The sequence below is a fragment of the Ambystoma mexicanum genome, chromosome 4q (assembly GCF_040938575.1).
Source record: "Ambystoma mexicanum isolate Mex_15411 chromosome 4q, UKY_AmexF1_1, whole genome shotgun sequence".
NCBI classification, from domain to species: Eukaryota; Metazoa; Chordata; class Amphibia; order Caudata; family Ambystomatidae; genus Ambystoma; species Ambystoma mexicanum.
Window position 1 is genome coordinate 320,662,500 of NC_090928.1, and position 20,790 is coordinate 320,683,289.

General features: G+C 42.8%; 1 protein-coding gene across 4 annotated transcripts in view; it reads right to left on the reverse strand.

Annotated features, from left to right (window-relative positions):
• The window catches only part of RGS7 (regulator of G protein signaling 7), a 2,057,596-nt gene that overhangs the window by 1,384,538 nt on the left and 652,268 nt on the right, over positions 1 to 20,790 (reverse strand). The window lies entirely within an intron of this gene.

Genomic DNA, 20,790 nt, shown 5'->3' on the forward strand with positions numbered 1-20,790 from the left:
GCCTTTGGGGCGAATTTAAAGGGAGCACATTTTGCTTCCTCTCTCACAGCAGAAGATAGCAAGCAAGCGAACCGCAGAGTCACCCAAGGGATTCCACAGTGCAGGTAGGAAGTTCTGATCATGTGAAGCCTGCTGGGATCTGCCAACAAATGAATGAAGAAAAGGTTTGCCTTTCCTTGCCTAACCTGTAAGACCTGCCTGTAACTCTTTGTATCCCCTCTTTCCTTGTCCTTGCATGTCTATCCTCATAGCGCTACCCCTTTCTTTAATTCTATCCTTGTTATAATGCCATACTAATGTATCCCCTTGTAGTACAGCACTCCTTTGCTTCACAACTAGGTTCATACTTTATATAAATCCCATCACAAACATATATGTATACACATACTGTGAGGAATTTGACCATCTGCGCGATGAGTGTGCGCTTGCCTGTGCTTTTTTGAAGTTGTGTAAGGAAAATGAATGATGGGAGATCAACCACAGAAAATGTGTGGGGATAATTCGGACACATTTTCCTCTGCTCACTACACAAAAAACACAAAGTCATGTGTACTCTGGAGGGACACAACCTACAGGCACAGTCCTTCCTGTGACAGTTAGCTGGAATGTGACAGTTACGGGTACATCAAAGCATCTCAGGAAGGGGGAAGACAACACCTTTCCTCCGGCCATGGCCAGTGTAATTAAAATGTCAAAGGATGCATGGGTCCGCCCTCTCTATTGTTTAAGTTCTTCTGCTGGCGCGCATACTGATGAGAGTTAATTGAAGCAGGCCTGCAAAGGGGCTTGTAAGCAGAACTGACAAAAGGGGACAGGAAACCCAACACCTTTTTGATATGCAATGTGTCAACTTGAAGCTAGCTCCCACACCACTGTATGAATTGCAGTGACTGGCATGTCTGGGACAACTGTTTACAGTAGGCAACCCCTGTGTGAAGATCCCCTTTCAGAGGGAAGAAGTATGTGAATCGATGGAGACAAAAATCTGTTCCCACCACAAACTTCAAGGGAAACCTGCACTTTGATCAGGAGCCACAGAGAGCTCAATTAACCAGAGAGACACTTTGATCCACAACAGACAGGAAGATGGGTGGGACTTAATAGTACATGTTGTCACCCCTTACCTTTCCTGTTGCAAAGCACCCTGGCTATGACCTCACGCATAACAGAAGATTGTTGGTGGGTACCCAGGTTTGGTTCATTAAGGTAGGCTTAGCCTGCACCAATCACTGGTGTTCATTTGGCTTCAAATGAGGGCTGAGCCCCTCACTTAGCAGATCAACCAACAACTTCAAAAGCAGTAAGAAGGACTCAATTGGACTTTGGCTGAAGGCCCAGTCTGCTTCCACCAGTGAAGGAAGGTCAAGATTTGCAAGAGGGAAGCAATATCCCTCCCCTAAACATCTCCCAGGGAACAGAGGGAGATAGCTGACTCATAGGACCCATTCAGCAGCTCCAGAACCGGTACCCAGCCAGCACACAGCGTGCCCTACTAGGTTCTGCCAGCAAGCTTCCTAGGAGGGAAGTGCCAGAGAGTCTCTGAACAAAGGGCAAGGCTGTTGCCTGCAAACACTCTCCTCATCTTCGGGCCATCCTCCTTAAAGGACGACACAAGCCCTGTGAAGACGTTAGGAGTGCCACAACAAGCATCAACCAGCATCCATCTTTTAAGGACATTTTTGAGGCAGTCAAGCAGTCGAACCACGACCAGCTCCACCACTGACTGTTATCACGCTGCAGTCACTTAAGCCATCTGAAACGCCTTGACCAGCATTACAGATCTACCAACCAGCACAGGGACAATAATCCTTGACCCTGTGCTGCCATGTAGGGCAGTCTACAGTTATCAGTCCAGCCTCACTTGCCGAACTGCCTGCAGCCTGATACCTGCAGCCGTCTCCCGTCTTGAACTCTGTCGCAGAAGCTGCAAAGCATCCTGGAACTGACTTGACGCTGTCGAGCATCAAGATCATCTCAAGCACCATGTACATTGTGGTCCTGTCACCCTGGGCCTTCTCCTACGGCCCTTAGTGACATTTACGACCCCTTGCTCCCTTGGTGCTGACACCAAATAACATTGAACAGTTAATACTGATTGTATTACCAACTACCCTTCTGTCAGTATCCAAAGTGCTTCCCTTTCCTTCGTGAAACTGTCTGTCCTCTGTGTTCCTTTACATAGTGGTTTGTATTTTGTAGTATGCTAGAGCTGTCGTAATAAAAATGAAGTCGTTATTTTTATACAACTTTGACTGGACAGTCCCTTTTATCATTGGATAATAATTGTATTTTCGATGTGTTGCAACTAACCAACGATCCACGACCTTGCAGGTATAAGCCTGCTGTTCCAGCCACGTTACCAAAATTGGACAAGGAGGTTTATAATTGACTTGTGTTCCTATCTATTCGGATCCCTTCTGGTGTACTAGAGGGGTGGGGCTGATTGATGGTTTAGAAACCGATATTCATCCCTGGACCACTGGTGCCACAGAAGTTGATTCGTCACAAATACATACATACATACATACATACATAAATACATTTAGATACATTCTGACAGATTCTCATAAAGTAGCACTAATGAAAGGAGAGCAGCGAATGTGCTAGTTTTGTTTGCGCTTCTTTCTGAAATGATCCGGTCTTCATATTCTCAAAGGTGACTTCAGCATTTAAGAAGATGCTGGAATATCGTAAAGATGCACTGTTTGCTCCCTACAATAATGTATGACCACATGGTTTCTGGGAGCGCATTTCACTAAGAAGGGCCATTAAAGGGCAAATCTCAGTGAAATTCTCGAAAAAATAAAAGCTTTGCAATCCCTGTTTGGGGGATGGCAATGCAAGTGTGAGAGCCGTGATTTAGAAAATGACCCTGTCATCATTTGCACCTCATTTCAGGGCATTTAAAAGCACATCTCATTTGAGAATTCGGGGTGTGCATTTAAATGCCCAGAAACACCCCCTTATATGCGCAAATGCACAAAGGTGGGAAAAGGGGCTACTGAATGAGTGCATCCAAGATGCGCTCATTCAAATGCATTTTGCGAATAGGGTTGCTCCTTCTTCGGCACAAGGGAGAAGATGCGCCGGCTCACTTGCGCCAAAACAGGTCTTGAGAATCTGTCGGATAGAGTCTTGGAAAGAGCCTACAATTGAAACCAACAGGCAGAAGTCCCTTATTACTTCTGGAACTCGGGTGCAGAAGCAGATGCAGATGCAGAGTCCAGCTGTGCCTGTAATGATTCGCAAGTGTACATTGGATCACTATTGCACAAAAAGTGAAATGTCGGGCCTTAAAGTTAAAACGTTACATTGGTTTATTTAGTTATTCACAAACTTTTGGAGATCCCAAGATGTGTCTCGAAACATTATATGAACGTGGATGTTGTGAAATGAACATCACTGACAATTAGTTATATATGCACTTGTATATTTATTTAGTTTATACAAGTATGAGGTCTCTGGGTGGATGCCGCCTCACTTCGTGATTTCTCATTGTTGTATGATTCTGGAATCCATGGATTCCAGAATCATACTGCATCATGAGCATTCTTAGAAACAAACATAGTTATGTATACTAGAACATCTCCTCTTCCACATTTCAACAGATAAACAATTAGTCAAAACAACAATAACTAAACAAGAAAACAAATAACGCAGCATTTAAAAGAACACTTTGAAAAGGATATATATTGGCGTCCACGTCTTGCATCTCGTTTTATGATGCAGAACATATATGTATATTAGTAATACACAAAATCTTTTTTAAAGTTTTGTATAATCCTTCTGTTTTTGATGACATACAACTTCTTCCATCATTGTCTTTGAATTCTTCCATCACATGCTCTTCTTCCAAAGGAATTATTGCTCTAGATGATACTATGTCATCACAAGACCACTTCTTACCATCATCAAGGATCACAGACTTGTTTAAACATTTCTCCACTCTTTGTGGAACCCTGTAGTAGGATTCCCCTTTCAATATTTTCTTTGGTTCTTTTACACAGACCCAATCTCCTTCCTTGATAATACTCTCTTTCACATGTTTATTTGCATCATAATACCTCTTGTATTCGGCCTGTCTCTTCTTCACTCTTCTTATAATCTCTTCCATACTAATCTCTTTACTTTTCTTTAACATGAGCCAGGCAGGTCTTAATCTATTTGAAGCTGTTCTACCCCTCATTAGCGTGAAAGGTTCTTCTTCCGTGACTGAGTGTGGGGCAACACTATAAGTACTCAGTGCCTACTTTAAAGTTTCTTTCCATGGCAAGTTATTGACAATCGCTAATTGAATTATACTCTTTATAAATCCATTCATTCTTTCGACTAGGCCATTTGCCATTTGATGATATAAGGCAGTTATATGTTCAATGGCTCTTTCTCTCATGAAATTCTGTACCTCTAGAGACATGAATTGGGCTCCATTGTCAGATATTTCTTGAGGATCACCTTCTCTATTGAAAATTCCTTCTAGAAATGTCACCACTTTAGCAGCAGTAACAGTCCCCTCCACTAGTCCCCACTCTACCCATTTAGATGTATAATCTATAACAACTATGATTTACATTTTTGTGTCCCCAGATTTTCAAAAGGTCCTGTTATATCAATAGCTAATTTGGTCCACATAGTTTTGGGAACTTCAAAAGGTTGTAATGGTGTAGGCCGTGTTTTCTTTCCTTCATCACTAATGGCACATGCTGTGCACTCTTTTACTAGTTGTTCCATTTGGTTCCACGTGTCAGGCCACAAAATACACTTCTCTTACTCTCCTTTTTGTAAAGCTCCTGCCCACATGTCCTTCATGAGCAATGCTCATTATTTTCTCTCTCAATGAAATTGGTGGAATGATGCAATCTCCTGTATATACATGTATCATCACAAGAGATTTCATCTTTCATTTTGTCCCACACTTCAATACTCTGGTCAACATCTCTCCAATCACGTCTGATAGCTTTTTTCAAATGTCCTTTTTCAATATCGTCATCTATTGCTTTGGCCCATTCTCCTTTCGAAAAACTTGGATTGATGTGTGCTATTACGCACTCTGGGGACTGTTCCCCCAAAGATTAATCATTTTGTACGTAATCTTCATCACAATCCCACGGTAGCCTGGAAAGACAGTCTGCCACGATATTGGATTTTCCTGGCGTGTACTTCACTATTTGGCATCTCCAAAAAGAAGTTCAGTTCCTAAAAAAGTGCCAATCATATGTGGGTATCCTGTCTCAAAGTTAAATAATACTGTAATAGTCAAAATTACAAATTATATTAATCATACAAAGTACATTTCTAAAAATGTTTTTTAAAAATTATCATATCACATTAAGCAAATTACAAAACTTAAAGCAACACAAGTGAATCAACGTAAGTAGGTTCTGATCATATGAATAGTCTTGGGTCAATAAGTGTAACTCAATCACACTGAGATCCCTTTGCCTTAGTAGTTCCGGCTATTTCATATTCTGAATTGTATTTTATAGATTCCCAACTTTTACAAGTTTCTGTCCCTTAAACACAACAATGTAGGACATTCTTCAGGGGTGTGAAGTATCATGTGTAGATTCTATTCAAGATGAATCTGTATTTCTATACAACAGTCTTCATACGATGATGATGTACCCTGTTAATAAAAAAGGAGGCACTGTATTACTCCCAAATGTCACAATACAGGTCCATTACTTTGACCAACTGCGTAACCCTTTTCCCCATAAGTGTATGAAGCATGCTATTAATTACATACCTCTCTACCTCGAAGGTTTAATATCTTGGATTCTCTTGCAACCTTGATTGGTTGTAACATCTGCAGGTTTCAATTACTTAATAAATTCTTGTATTGTTTCCTTTATCTTCTGTCCTAGTGTACAACACATATTAGAGTTAGACTGATGCTTGCCTGATGTAGTGCATTCTCATATTACACTTTCATAAAGAGTGTCTTACCCTATAATTCCTGGCTTGCGGACTATCAATAGGTGTAAATGTGGACCAAAATTACACCTGATGGGTCACTCTGTTATAGTCTGGCAGGTGTCCAACTCCCCAAGAAAGCTCACTGTTCCCTCTAAAATAAACACAGAGACCACTACCCTAAGTCATGCTTGCCACCAAGATTAGCTTAGTACTGAATTAAACAATGGTCTCTTGCAGAGATTAACTTACTTGTATGCCAGTCTCTGGTCTCAAAATGGCCCAATCTCTGTGGCCAGTTTCCAAATGCTCCTAGCACAGGGCACTTAAGTTCCAAGGGTCTCCCCTTCTCTTTGAAAACTAAAATAATAACAAATATCCAATAAAGGCACAGTCTTCCCACCATAATGAATTCAAAAATTGTATCCTAATGCTTGGGGTACTTACTGGATAAATAGGAAAAGTAGGAAAAATACAGATAGTCCGTCCTGGAAACCATTTGCCGCATTTGTGGGCTGATTCGGAATGATATGAGGGACCCACGCCCATCACCAGCGCGGGGGACATCATGACGTCATCACGTGATTATGTGATGACGTCATCGCGTACCCGCATCATCCCGCACTCGCGCACTCGCACTGGGTCCCCATACCTTATGGGTAATGTAGTTTCTCTCAATTATCTTTCCTTAGTCTCCCTTATTAAAGTGCAAGGATAATGAATGTTGTCTCAGAGGTGGACCAAAATGTGACTAAATTAGTTACAGGTCACAGGCTAATCCTACGTTGCAGTAGAATGTAAGGGAGGCCTCACCTGTAATACTAATTGATCTCTTAAAAACTCATCTGCTACTCCCGTAAATGTACATGTCGATATCAAACCTCTTAGGGCAACCATATATGTGTCAACAGCTTCTCTTTTATTTTGTCGTCTTGAGAAAAAATTGTATCTTTCCAGTACTATGATAGTTTTATTTCCAAAATGTTTGGTCAATTTGATTACAGCCAATTCATATTTTCTGTTGTTTCCAGAGCCAGTAGCCACCTCCTCAGAACCTTCTTCAATATTGAATTGATCTGGTAAAGTTCTGAATATTCTTAAAGCTTCAGCACCCACGCAGTTTTGCAATGTTGCTTCTTTAAGATCATCATTGAATTTGGCTCCTCCTATTGCTCTCAGATATACTTGGAAGCTGTCCAACCACTGTTCCCAACAGCATACTGGATTCCCTGGTTGTGCAAGGAATTGTATTGGTGCAGCAATGTTTTGCATTTTAATTGTCCTGTTGGGTAGGTACTGGTCTTAATTGTGAAGATTTTTTTCTTTTGTTTGTTTTCATTTGCCCTATTTCTTTAATAATCTCTTTATGTATCAGCATCAGATTATTGTGCCTGTATTTAAGTCTCTTGTCTGGCTTGTACTTAATATAGATTTAATAATCGTGTCGTGTTGTCTTCCGTTCTCTGGAAATAGTAATTCCTATCTCTGTTTCTGTAGCATTATGTTCATGTATTGTTGAAGACACGTATTATTTACATTGTCATAGTAACTGCCTTGATCACAAAATGGCCGCCTAACGTTTTTTTACATTTTTTAAGGTCCTTTTTTCTAACATACAATCATCTGCATGCTGGCGCCCGACTCAAATGATGCATCCACGGTTGCCGTTACTCGTAAGCATTTCTTTTGGTTGATATGTCCTTATAAATATGAGACTCACTGTGTTCTCACCCGTCTGGGCTCGCCTGCGCTTCAACTCGCCGTAAATTTGCCTGCGTTCTGCTTGTTATGCAATTTCGTTGCTTCGCTTTGCAGTTGTTGGCCTGCATGTCCGACTTTACTTTTCTTCTGGCAGAGACCTCAATTCAGTCAGTAACGAACAATCCTCGTCGCCATTTGTTGTAAAATGAACATCACTGACAATTAGTTATATATGCACTTGTATATTTAGTTTATACAAGTATAAGGTCTGCGGGTGGATGCAGCCTCACTTGGTGATTTCTCATCGTTGTATGATTCTGGAATCCGTGGTTTCCAGAATCATACTGCATCATTAGCATTCTTAGAAACAAACATAGTTATGCATACTATAACAGTGGAGAGAATAGCAACGTCAAACATCATTTACTTTTAGAGCAGGAACTTGACGAGGCATCAGTTCTCTTCTGAGTTGTAAATGGAGTCCGGCATCAGGGCCTCAGGGAAAAGAAAGCTTGAAAGCCTAACAAAGCACTTTCAGATGTTCTTAATGTGCATCCAGAAAAAGAACATTTCAGTTATAAAGGAAGAGAACATATTGTGCTCCTGAAATAAGGAACACTAAGGACTTAATTCACAGAAGAGTTGCATAATGGCAAAGCACCATTGGGAAATGCACTGTGAATCAGGGCCTAAATTAAAGGCTGCTCAGCTTTTCCAATGCGATAAATGGGACTTTGCTCGAAGAAAATTCAGGTTTTTATGCTGCGCAGCAAACATAGACCAAGGGCCTGATTCCTGGAGTATTTGCCCGGTTCAAAGTAACTTTGCACTTCTGGAAAGTGACTTTGCACTGCTGATGCAAACCCTGAGTCGTGGAACCGTGCAAAGTGTATTTTCGCAGTGGAATGTCTGGGCAGAAATACACTTTACACTGTTCCACGAATCAGGGTTTGTGTCGGCAGTGCAAAGTCACTTTTCAGCTGTGCAAATTTACTTTGAACCGGGCAAATATTCCATGAATCGGGCCCCAAATATCTGACTGCTTCACTTTTGCCCAAGTGCAAATACCTTTAGGTAATACGGATTGGGGCAAAGTCTGGTGGCTCCATTCCATATTACACAAGCAGTAAAACTGGTGGTAAGTGTCTGCTCATTTTTTAGCATCACTGAAAGTGTTACAGAATGTGTCATTCGGGTGGCAGAGAACCAGAAAACTGAGTAAAAGGGTTTGATAGAAAAGCTTCAATGCTTTTTGTTATCTTTACCACCTCTCTACCACCCGAAACCTTGGTTATCTAGCTTGAAGAATTTGTCCTCAGGCATTTTTTTTACCGTAACTTTTCTATTACAGCAATGGGAGGTGCCAGTAAATAAAGCGGTCTGTGTGACATATTGACTTCTGCCCTGCAGAAGTACAGGGAGGAGTACAGGCAAAAGAGTCTAATGAACCCAATCCTGCAGTTAAAACAGGCACAGTTGAGAGACGTACCTCCTTCACCTTTTGTGGTAACATGGGCTGAGGGAAGGCTATGCTCTCAAGAGGTGTGTGAATGGGATCCAGTAGCAACCCAAACAGCAAAGTACAAGTCCAAAATAAAAGGAATGTCCAGGAAAGGTTCGGTAGAAATATAAATGTTTTAATTAAGCACACAGTCTTCAAGAATAACGAACTAGAAACACTACAAAACCCCACCCCTGTAAAAATAGCACATAATATGCACCCTGGCTAATGAATTAGTGTAAAATAACAAGTAAAAAACACAATAATCTTTAAAAGGATATGTTCTTGTAGCAAAAAGGGATTAAGGTGGTCTATCCAGTTACTAGGGCCCAGAAATGGTGCAAGGGACCAGTTACAAGTCAATAATAGCTTGTTGCGGTTCTTGGAGCGGTTGTGTGAGCAGTTTGAGCCATGTTCGGGTACAGCGAGGCATGTTGATCCACGTGCTGAGCTGGCATGGAGGTGGTTTGAATGTGGCAGCGCAGAGCAGTTCAAAGGTGGTGTTTGAGCGATGCAGGCCTGGGTGCTCACTAGGATCGGTTCAGGGTTGAGCCGATCAAGACTTGTAGTAACTGCTGGGTAGGGTCAATAGGTACCACACCAGCAGTTTGAGTCGAAGGTCAGTGATGTTTTGAAACAGTGATCTTGAATCACCCATTTGCGGTTCGATGAAGAAACAGTTTGAGATCAAGCCAGGTCAAGTCCTCTGGTAACTGCTGTTTTGAGTTTGCCAGTGACACTCCAGCCGTTTGAGTTGGCTTGTTGATGAGCAGTTGATTCGTGTCAAACAGTTGACGGGCTCTTTGAGCTACAATGTGGAATCAAGCCGTTTCAAAGATGCAACCGCGCTGGTTCCAAGAGTTGTGTTGAGTGCCAAAGGAAGCACCGCCTGATACTGTGGTTCAAATGTGGCAAACCTGGTTCAAAGGCAGTTTGATCAGCTTGAGGAAGTGTAAACAGGGATCCTGGCTGTCTTGACTCTCCAGATGATGTGAGTCCCAATCCAGCGACTCAGGATAAAGAGAGGTCTTTGTTGCCAGTTTCCCAAATATGGAGGAGGCATGCACACACCTGCAGGGATGCTTCTGCACAGTGAGGTTCTGGGTACCAGTGTGGCTGGCAGAAACAGGTCTTGCACCAGCAGTAGGTCACCCTAATATGCCCTGAGGATGGTTAGGAAGTAGTCTGCATTATATACTCTGTTTTCATATCCGGCCGAGGGTTTTGGAAAGCACTGCTTTCCCGACCGAGGTCCAATCACTTATTCCTTAGATCTTTGTTGCAAAGTGAATAAAAGAATGAGTGGCAAAGCCCTTCTTTTAAATGCAATAGTCCACACATGATTGGACTAAAGAAAGGCTGCTCTGGGGCCCAATGCCTGTTATTGAGACAAGTGGTCTTTGCCTTCTGACATCACACCCAAAGTGCTTTGTGCTAAAGGAAGTAGAGGGGACAGGAAGGAGGGATAGAGGAAGAGAGATAAATGATGTTGAAAATGTACTCCAGTTGACATGAGCTCCCCTGTGTACACTAACTCTTCCCTCTACACGTCAATAACATCAAAGTTCCTTTTGGTATGTAGCATCCTGGTGTAAGGCTAGTCATTTTCTAAAGGGTGTGTCCTTTGATCCCTGTTACCAGGACAGCTTCACCTGGAGTGGCTGTCTCACCGGAGAGGGTGTTACCTGCCCTCACAAAGGGTCAAAGAGAAGCAACCCCTAGGGCTACAGTCTTGCTGGGAGCAGCAGAGACAGCCGGGCTGAGAGGAATACACATAAGCTTTCCACAGCTGACCTGGACTCACAGGGCTGGAACGTGTGATATCAATTTGTCGTGGCTTGGATAATTACAGGAGATACTAGCCACCCCATCTTAAACTCAAGTTTGGCTTATATTTACACTTTAATGTGCCACCAGGATAAGAACACTCATAATTTTGTGAATTGGGAAGAGAGGTGCATATCCTACATGCAGCCCGAGCTGCAGAGATTTAGTTGTCATTGCAGCTGCCAAGAGGGCATCTGTGACCCCTGAACCTGCTTTGTGCCACTGGAGAGCAGGCGCTGCCAATCAGGGTATTAATCCAGCAGGGCACAGGTAATTTTGGCATGGAGTTTAGGAAAGGGGGATCAAATTAGCAGATTAGTCTTTCTGGAATTACCCACATTATTTTATAATTAATAAAAATTAAGAAAGTCAGAGCTTGCACAACCTTGCCAGATGGCAATTCCTCAAACCCTGGTTAGCAGGGTATAAGATGACAAACATTTTACCGTATATCTGCAAAGGCGTTGTTAGGGGGACTGAGGGGGCTATAGCCCCGGGTCTTTTGGTTGTAGCCCTGGATAGAAGCTCAGGGGCTACAATCAAAAGGATACAGCTAGCCCCGGGTCCGCCAGTTCCGACATTACCTTAGCCCCTGTTCTTTTCCAGACCTAGCAACATCCCTGTATATCTGTACAGGATACAAGCATGAAAGGAGGAAAAGACTTAACTCAGAAAAAGACAAGCAAGCACCAATGTATGAAAAGTAGATTGTGTGAGAAAGAAAATAAAATCTCCATTGCGTTTAGCTGTTACGAGAACTGTGACCGTTTTAGCGCGCTGCATGCCGTGTGTTGGAAAGCGTGGTGGTCCGCAACCACTGACTCACCATTGTGCCTTTCTGTTTGCTTGAAAGAATATGTGATATGATTCATCGAATCTCCTGCACTGTTTACCACATCAGCAGCAAGCTATGTATTGCCCTTGCTCAGCCTGCGTCAGGTTGGAACTCTCCCTGTCATTTCACATCCACTCCTGCACGACATGACTGCACGCTTCGTACGTCCTATCTTTGGAAATGTAAAAATACCCGGCGTCCATTATACGCCCGGTGATTCATACTTCATGGTTCTCAATTCCTACAATTACTGTTTATGGCTGCTCACAGCACTGGTGCTTTAGTCTTGCTCATACTAATCGCTTGGCTTTGAATAATATTATCAACATTAGGCATACTTTATATTTAGGCTATCATTATCCCGGCAAAGCAAGTAGATCACGGTGTTGCTGTCAAAGCTGTGAGTCGTCTATTGAGATTAGAAATGTAACAATGGCTTCCTTTTCTCCTGTAATAATGTTATTTATTTCGCTCTGATTTAAAGGAGGATTCTATGTCCCCTTTCTCTGAATCTATTTCTGGTTGGGCGATTTTGATGGGGGTAGAACGATTGCACTACTATGTCAAGAGTAATGTTACAACTCGAGGGAAATAGTCACCTAGTTTATAGCATTGTCTGATTGAGTGGTAATAAACAGTGGTCGAAGTGTATGAGAAGAAGTAGTGGAACTATATTCCCTGCTGGCCTGCCCCCGCTCGCCACAAACCGCACCACCACGCCTCCTCCCATGAGCAATCCAAAACCCCAAACACACCTGCTATTTAAGGGACTGTTCAGTGCAGTGCAGTGAAGTGCAAGTTTCAACTTCTTCCTACACTTTTATTTTAAAACTAAATCATTCCAGAAGGGTATCTTTTTAAAAAAAAAGTATAGGAACAATAAAACATAAAAAAAAGTTGAAAAACGCCAGTCCCAGCCGCTCCCGTCCACTTCAACCGCTGGTAATACATTGGATTTGTTCGTTGTTTTTATTAGATTTGGGGATAGTGCTTCTATCAGGAACACTGTGCAATAGGAACACCAAAGAACAGAACATCGTCGCGAACGTCAGCATGGAAAGAGATCCAAGTGAAAGAGAAGGCACATTGGCAAATGTAATTGGTATGATACGGACTAAACACAATAGGTGTCCCCTTCTTGCTTTTTACTAAAGAGTAAGTACCAGAATAGCAATATGCAAGCTGCCAGACTATCAGCTATCCTTATTTTGCTTAATTTATGATGATAAGTATTAATGAAATGATTGTATTTTGGGAAATGGGCTGTTTAAAAGAACAGGGAAAGGTCTGGGAGCTGATGCACATCTAGCAGGTCCCTGCCACCATGTCGCAGTTCATGATATGCATGCATGTGGAGAGGTCTGGGAGCTGATGCACATCTAGCAGCTCCATGCCACCATGTCGCAGTTCATGATATGCATGCATGTGGAGAGGTCTGGGAGCTGATGCACATATTGAAGCCACCAATCACCACATCACAATGCATGATATCCCTGCATGTGGAGATATCTGGGGGACGGATACACACATTGAAGCTCCAATTCACCACATCACAATGCATGATATCCCTGCATGTGGAGATATCTGGGGGACGGATACACATATTGAAGCTCCAATTCACCACATCACAATGCATGATATCCCTGCATGTGGAGATATCTGGGCGTGGATGCACATACTGAAGCTCCCATTCAGCACATCGCAATTCATGATATCCATGATATACATACTCATGGGGGGGATCTGGGAGCGGATACACATCTAGCAGCTCCATGCCACCACATCACAATTCATCCAACCCATACACCTGACAGAACTTAAGTCTGATATTCCTGACAGTCTCATCCCACAGCATTTTGTATGTATTTTCAAGGGGACATGTATGTTCTAGGAATGTAAACAGCCTCCTGCAACACCCATTTACATGTTCATGCAAAGCACCCATGTACAACTGTGGGAAAAGATGTAACATGTTTCGTTTGGGTAATAAAGACTGGATGAGATTACTTTATTCATCTTTAGCTATAAGGTTTAGAGAAAATGTGCATATGTACTTTCCGGTAATTTAGATATTTATTATTTGCTCTAAATTGTCCAGAATGTATGTGCCACAATTCTTCAACATGTGCTTTGTTGTCCATGATTTGCCTATTGCTCAGCAAGCTACTGTTAATTGGGTTTTCATGAACCATCCATAATTTCCTATGTTTTTTTGACAACTTTAGTAGGCAACTTACTTCAATTCCATTCACTTGCCACAGAAACCAAGCTATGGTTTCAATACTATTAACACCTTCAGAAATCACTGTGTCTGTCGAAAAAACCCAATATGTGTTCTGATATTCAGGCAGGTACATACATCTGGTGACCTTTAATCGGACCAGTAAATGGATAGTAAATTGATGTAACTACATGAAGTCTTCTGTTAACTATGAGTTTATGGAGGGAATGAAACTGTGACCCTACTAGGGAGCGCATCCTTTCAAAATTGCTTACTGCCTTTTTGCTGTATGGAAAAACATCACTTTTCACCTGGCTAACACGTTGCTCCTCTGACTATATTGGTATATGGACAGAGTACAAACTATTCAGCGATAAGACTGACAGTAAATAGGTATGAGTACAATTGAGAAACCCGATAGTCCAAAAATCATTAAAAATGATAAGCCATTGGTAGCTATCGCGATTGAAGTATGTTGGCTCGGAGCCGGGTCATCCACCAACAGGGTTATTGTGGCCTGGGGAATAATGGGAGCTTGCAACTGGGCATCCAGAAAGAGCATGCTGTCGGATGTTTGGGGAGAGGATCCCTTGCCAGCCATACAAGTGAAGAAAACACTGCTGGTGCCACCAGAACAAAAACACAATAGTGTTTCACAGCTTTTTTCCTCGGGCATACAAGACACACATTAGTGTCGCCGCTGCGCTCCAGGCGTGCTTCTGAGAGGTGGAAGGCCACAGGTTTGAAGAGACCATTGGATGAGAGCATGGAGAGGGGAGGTGAAGATGGAAGACAAAGAAGCTGGGGGAGGAAAATAGAGGTCCCCATGTTTCTACAGGGGTGGAGGGAAAGAGGCAGCAAGACTACAAAAACTGTGCATAAAAGACTTGCGGTGAGCTGAAACCAATCCTTTGGCGCTATTCTAGGATTGTGCCAATGTTTACTGCAAGGATTTAATATTCTAACACTGTACAGGGAGGGAACCAAAAAAACGGTTCCATTTGTTCTGCCCTGAGAAGTCATGACCTCTTATCACACACGCCTCAAATCTCAAAAGGTCAGTAGATTAACATATCATCAAATGTGTCCACAAAACTGCAGATTTCCAGATGTTTGTCCCATGATGCCGCACCATTAAATATTCTGGCTTCTGGCTGTGGTTGGTGGGTCGGAGTTGTCGAACACATCTGGAGATCCAAAGGTTGCAGACCCTTGCACTAGATTAAGATGCTTGGGCATGCACAGTTACGACTTCATGCATGTTTATTTGGATGGGACACTCCTGAGAAGAGGTCACATCCATGGTGTTTGACATGGGAATATTCTTACATCATTTTTACCACATGTGCATGCTTCCGGCCACACAGGAAGCATGCAGGCCCCCATTGAGAGCCAATCATTGTGGACATCTTAAATTTCATTTATGGATATGTTCTAAGTTCAATGGCTGGGAGGGTAGGTCAGGGGCAGCACACTCGTGCTTAGAGGCCGGAATCCAGCATGAAGCACTACATAAGAATGCAATTTATGTATTGATTTTATTTCAAGTAAGTGAGTGATCAAGCAACACCAAAGAGGTTGGCTTAGAGGTGGGTTAGTGAACATGTATCTCCAATCAGGTAAATACAATTGGGTTTCCTCAGAAAAACAGCAAGAACCTGAACAGGTTTTGCACTGGGCAAATATTACACTGTTTACTTTAATTACATTGCCCCAGTTGCTTTGAAAAAACATTTCCTGACAAATGCATGGTGTACACTTACAATCTTCTAAACTCACACCGCACCTCAGGATTATGAGGGAACATTGTAAGTACAGTATTTTAGAGTTTAAGAAATCTGGGCAAGAGTTGCACATTTTGATTATGAATGAGATGAAAAAAGAAGCATAGGAAGATAAAAGGAAAGATGCTTCCCAAGGTGCTTAGCAACCAAGATCTTCACAGCTGTTTTACATGCGTGCATTATGTCATGTATTGATAGTGGAAAGGCAGGCAATGCATGTGTACTTTTCTGCGTGCATTCAACGATGTGAGTGTGATGAATTTTGAGTGCAATGCTGCACAGACACTGTTTTTTTTTTATAATTACGAAGAAAGAAAGAAGCACAACAGTCACACCCTCATCTTGTTTTTAAAGAATGAGTGGTTAAGCATATTTGGCCTTGTCCAGAGGGAATAATATGATTTATTGACTGTACTCTCCTTGCAAAGAACATGCCAATCTAATTACTGAAATGCTCCAGTGATGCTTGCCTGAAGAAAGACTCACGAAAATGCAAAAGCTGAAACATGCTTAACTTTGACTGACAAAAAAACCCACTGTGGTTGTAGGTCGAGTATACACATCGTATTACCAACATAATTCATTTATTTTCAGAAGCCAATAAACACACACGCACATGTCTCACAAAGCCGTTCTCGTTCCTTTTGAGAATGTATACATTCCATGCATTTTAACAGCTGTCCCACGCCTGTGTTCTACCTAATGCCAGAGGTACGGATAATCTAAGTTCTTTAAAGTAAAAATAATTATATTTAGGGGATGTCAGAGCCGCACTAAGAAAACATATTCATCTCTCTTGTGACAACTCACTGGACTCTACTTCGGCCACGAAAAAGCCACATATGACAGCAACAACAAAAAAGATTTGGTGTGTGACCAAAGGTGCACCTCTAGTGAGAACATTCTGGAAGAAAGCTAGCAGCTGGTTATCTTGGATATGCAATCACTTCAGGATGTTCTGTCTCTACTGATTGCAGTATCATAGCCTGAAACGGTTTACATGGTTTGCATAACATTGTTAGTTGGCGAGGAGCTTACAACTTGAACTTCAAAAGAAGAAAATACATAATTGATAGATACATTTTTTTCCTAACAAAAGATGAACTAACACAGCTCTGATGGAAAGCTCCTGGTAGCGTACAAAGCAATGTGTCAAACATTCAGATCCCACCTTAGCACTTTTCGCTGTAGCCCTAGGTATCCAAATGTGGCCCGCCATCTTTGCTTTGCCAACAACAGAGATAGGCAACTTGCAGCTCTGGGAGTATTTTGGCCTAGGCCCCCCTGGCCACACGATTGACTATAATGGGTGGGTCTGATGAGTGTTCTGGTCCAAACAGTCTGGGAGAGAGCTACAGGCTTGGGCTGGGGACTGAGCATTGGTTCAAGCCACAGGTCTGGACTAGCCACAAGTATGCTACACCTCAGCGACAAAGCCCAAAAAGGCACAACCAGATTTTGGGAGGACCTGGTTGGTGGATTTAGGTGCCCCGCTACCTCAGTAGTAAGAGCAGTCTTATTTTTATTATCATCATCATATCATGTTTTTTTTCGAAATAATAATATTTCATAAAACAGTGGGGCAACACATTGTTTCCAAACATTCATCAACACCCATATGAGTATACAAATATAAATAATCACATTGCAGTAAAAAGCATAACAACAATGACAACACAGAGATCTCGCATAACTTGCCCCAATCTACCACGCCGCCTTTAAAAATAGAGCCACATTGTATCTTGGAAGGCCTTCCGTTGCCTTAAATGCCAAGGGCGAGGTATCTCGTCCTTGGAATTACCCCCCTGTTGCCAAGGACGAGACAGCTCGTCCTTGGCACTTAAGGGGTTAATGAAACAGAAAACGTTAGAGGCATTGAATGGCGAAATACCAAAATCAACAAAAAAGGCCTTGGCATTGGGGGGGAAACCCATGAGTTACTGCGGCTTCTGCACAACTGGGGATATGACATGCTTTTAAGACTGGAAGGAGCCATTGCCTACGGGGCGACTCGTATAACCGACATAGCAGCATAATATGCACAAGTCTTCTTTTTTTATGGATGTATGGTTTTATATGGTTGTATGGTTTGTCCAATCTAAAGGGCACAGCAGAGGGAAAACAGGTGGTGGAATGCAGCTCAGAGGGTAGGTACATTGGTACGCTTGGAGGGCGAGCTGAATACATTCTCATCACGACTGTGACGAGGATTATTTGAGGCTAGCCCCTCATGTTAACTATGCCTAGCTAGGCAGTCCATCCAGCCCCCCTGATGAACCCAAATCCTTGCAGAAAGAATCTAGAATTTTGGGCTGAAATGCTGTTTTTGGCGAGAGGTCAGACTGCCCTGCTTCCAGCTACAGTAGTTTATTCGACTGTTACCATAAATTCATCAAAATACAAAACATGAGTTTTAAACGTTAAGGCAAAAAATTCAGAAAATGACAAACATCAATTACAACTCTGCTCGGAGCTATACCAATGGGTCTATATTAGAATCGCACCCGGACATGCCAGTTTGGTGCATCAATAAAGCTGGCAGGCATTGTGGAATGAAGTGTAAAAATTGCCAAAGAAGAAATAATGCAGTTATGGCATAGCCCAGCAGGTCATCGAATACAGAAAAAAGGAAAAAAAAAATTGTGATGGAATTATTTGCCAAACAAACAGATTCCTGGTCCAGTCTTAAACGCTCATCTTTTAAAGTGTGAAGTGCCACTTCTTTTCCAGAGCAGTACATGCTGGATGTGATGCCGACGCACAACGACACTCTTGTAAATGCAGGTCATACACGAGAATTGTTGGTACGAAGTCAACAGTAATCCATCATGATGACGTATTTCAAGAGCAACCAAACTGGAAAATCTTATTTTTTCTGAATGTATAATGAGGTACCTTCCTTTTAGGGAATCACATGTAGATGGGAGGCTGCTTTGAATGGCCCTCATTGTTAGGTCCACAAGGTTAAATTAGGCATTTAAAGGAGTTTGTTGAAGGTCATCCTGCTCGAACTTGGTGTTCGTCTGACCTCAAAATCGGGATGGTTGAGTAAAAATAATATCGGTTCAATGGAGCAACCCTGACCGGCCCCTTTATTTGTAGGAACATCCTTGGAGATTCTCCCCTTCTACCCCCATCATACTGCAGCGTGGAACCCGTATACGCCAGTTCAATCCATGGTAGCAGCCACCATCCATACCCAGCTCCGTTGGCCCACAGAAGGTTCCCGTCTAGCAAGTGGAAGTCCTATGCCAGGTCAAGAAAGTCCACATATTCTAAGGGCTTTCTTACCCCTACATATTTCTCAACAACTTTTTTTAATAGGACGCTGGTCTACCATCGACAGTCCAGGCTTGAAGGCAGCTTGTATGAAGGGGATAAAGGTCCTGCTGCCTGCCCACTTCTCGATACGAGTTAGCACCCATGTTCCATGCATTTCCATTAAGATATGAGTAAGGTGGCTCATGCAGGGTTTGTCCTCTCTCTTCGAGGCACATCAGAACGAAAAACAGGTGGTGGAAACCAGCTCATACAGCATCTGCCCAGTAGCTTCCAAGGCAGTGTTTGAAAACATTCCCATCACAAGCTGTAGCTTCAAAAGCATCCTGGGGCTCAAACCTCTGAAGAAACAGAAATTGTAGGATCTGGCATCATGGGGCATGCAGGAATGATGCCTCCTGAGAGGAAGATTGAAACCTCTCGCATTCTGTTAGCATGGACGCGTAGTGTACTACTTCCCAGTTCTATGAAAAGGGGCCACCAACTCATCATTTGTGTTAGCATAACTATAAGCAAAAGCAAAGCTTCGAGGAACACCCCCGGATGAGCCGTGTCCGACACAGGCCAATACTGTTCCAAGTGCTATGCACAGATGGCTCAATGCCAGTAAGGGAGAGGAACTCTCCGGAGGAGTGGTGCTTTGAGACCAATGGTCTAGGAACCTTTACCATGTGGGTGTCCCCTGCCTTCTTGCGTAATCCGTATAGACAGAAAAGTTTGGGGTTACTAGAGGATGAAGACTTCTGGATTAATGGTCTACAAATTAACTCAATAAAGAGGGGGTCCTCCGTCATCACTGCACCCATTAAAATAAAGAAATTAATATTCATTTGATTGGCACCTAAATGCTAGCAAAACGCTTCAAATGTTCATAGTCAGGCCCACCCAGAGCTAGAGTTGGAGCGGTTGCGTAGATCTTCAGGGACTGCTAAATCATAATTGGATTCAATATTTCTTCGCCACACTCGTCTCTGTTCCAATCATTGAGGCAACTATGGCCGATAGCAGCGCACAGCAGTATCCACTCAAGGCCAAAGGAGCTCCTACCGCAGTGATAAACACCACCTTTAGACAGTATGCCCACTCGTATGTAGTAATGGTCATATGTGGATGTCCAATCCAATGAGAGTCAATCACCTACATGACTTGCCCTCCCTGGATGTATCGGTGTCTCCTACAATCACGAATGATACACCAGCGATTACTCTCAGGGTCGCACCAGAAAGGGGCACATGCACTCTGATATGTGCCATTCATGCCGGACAATGGATGCACGCCCCAGCAGAGGAAGTGAGATCAATCCAAGAACTGACCACTGGGAAAGGAAAACACAAAGGGACAAGGATAAGCAGCTTAACCCTTAAAAGTAGTCTTGTTTTGCCACAATGCATATGTATATGTCCTAATTTCCAGTGCAGTAAGACCGGCGCAAGCCCCCCTACCAACCACAGTCCCAGTGACCCCTTGGCAAAATGTTGTTTGTGTCCCGGCACCCTGACCTGCACCTGGGACAGGCACTCAAAAGCTTAATGAAATTGTGGGCTACCATAATAAGTGGAACCCTTCATGAGCAGCAAGGACTCCCGCTCTAAACGATATCAGGTAATAAAATTGCGGCAAAAATGTTGCTGGTAAAAAAAATCCAGACAAGGTGTACCCCATTATACCATTTAAGGGGAGCAGGGGTTGTGGGGGTGTCCCCCGCTCCCCTTAAATGGTATAATGCGTCTGG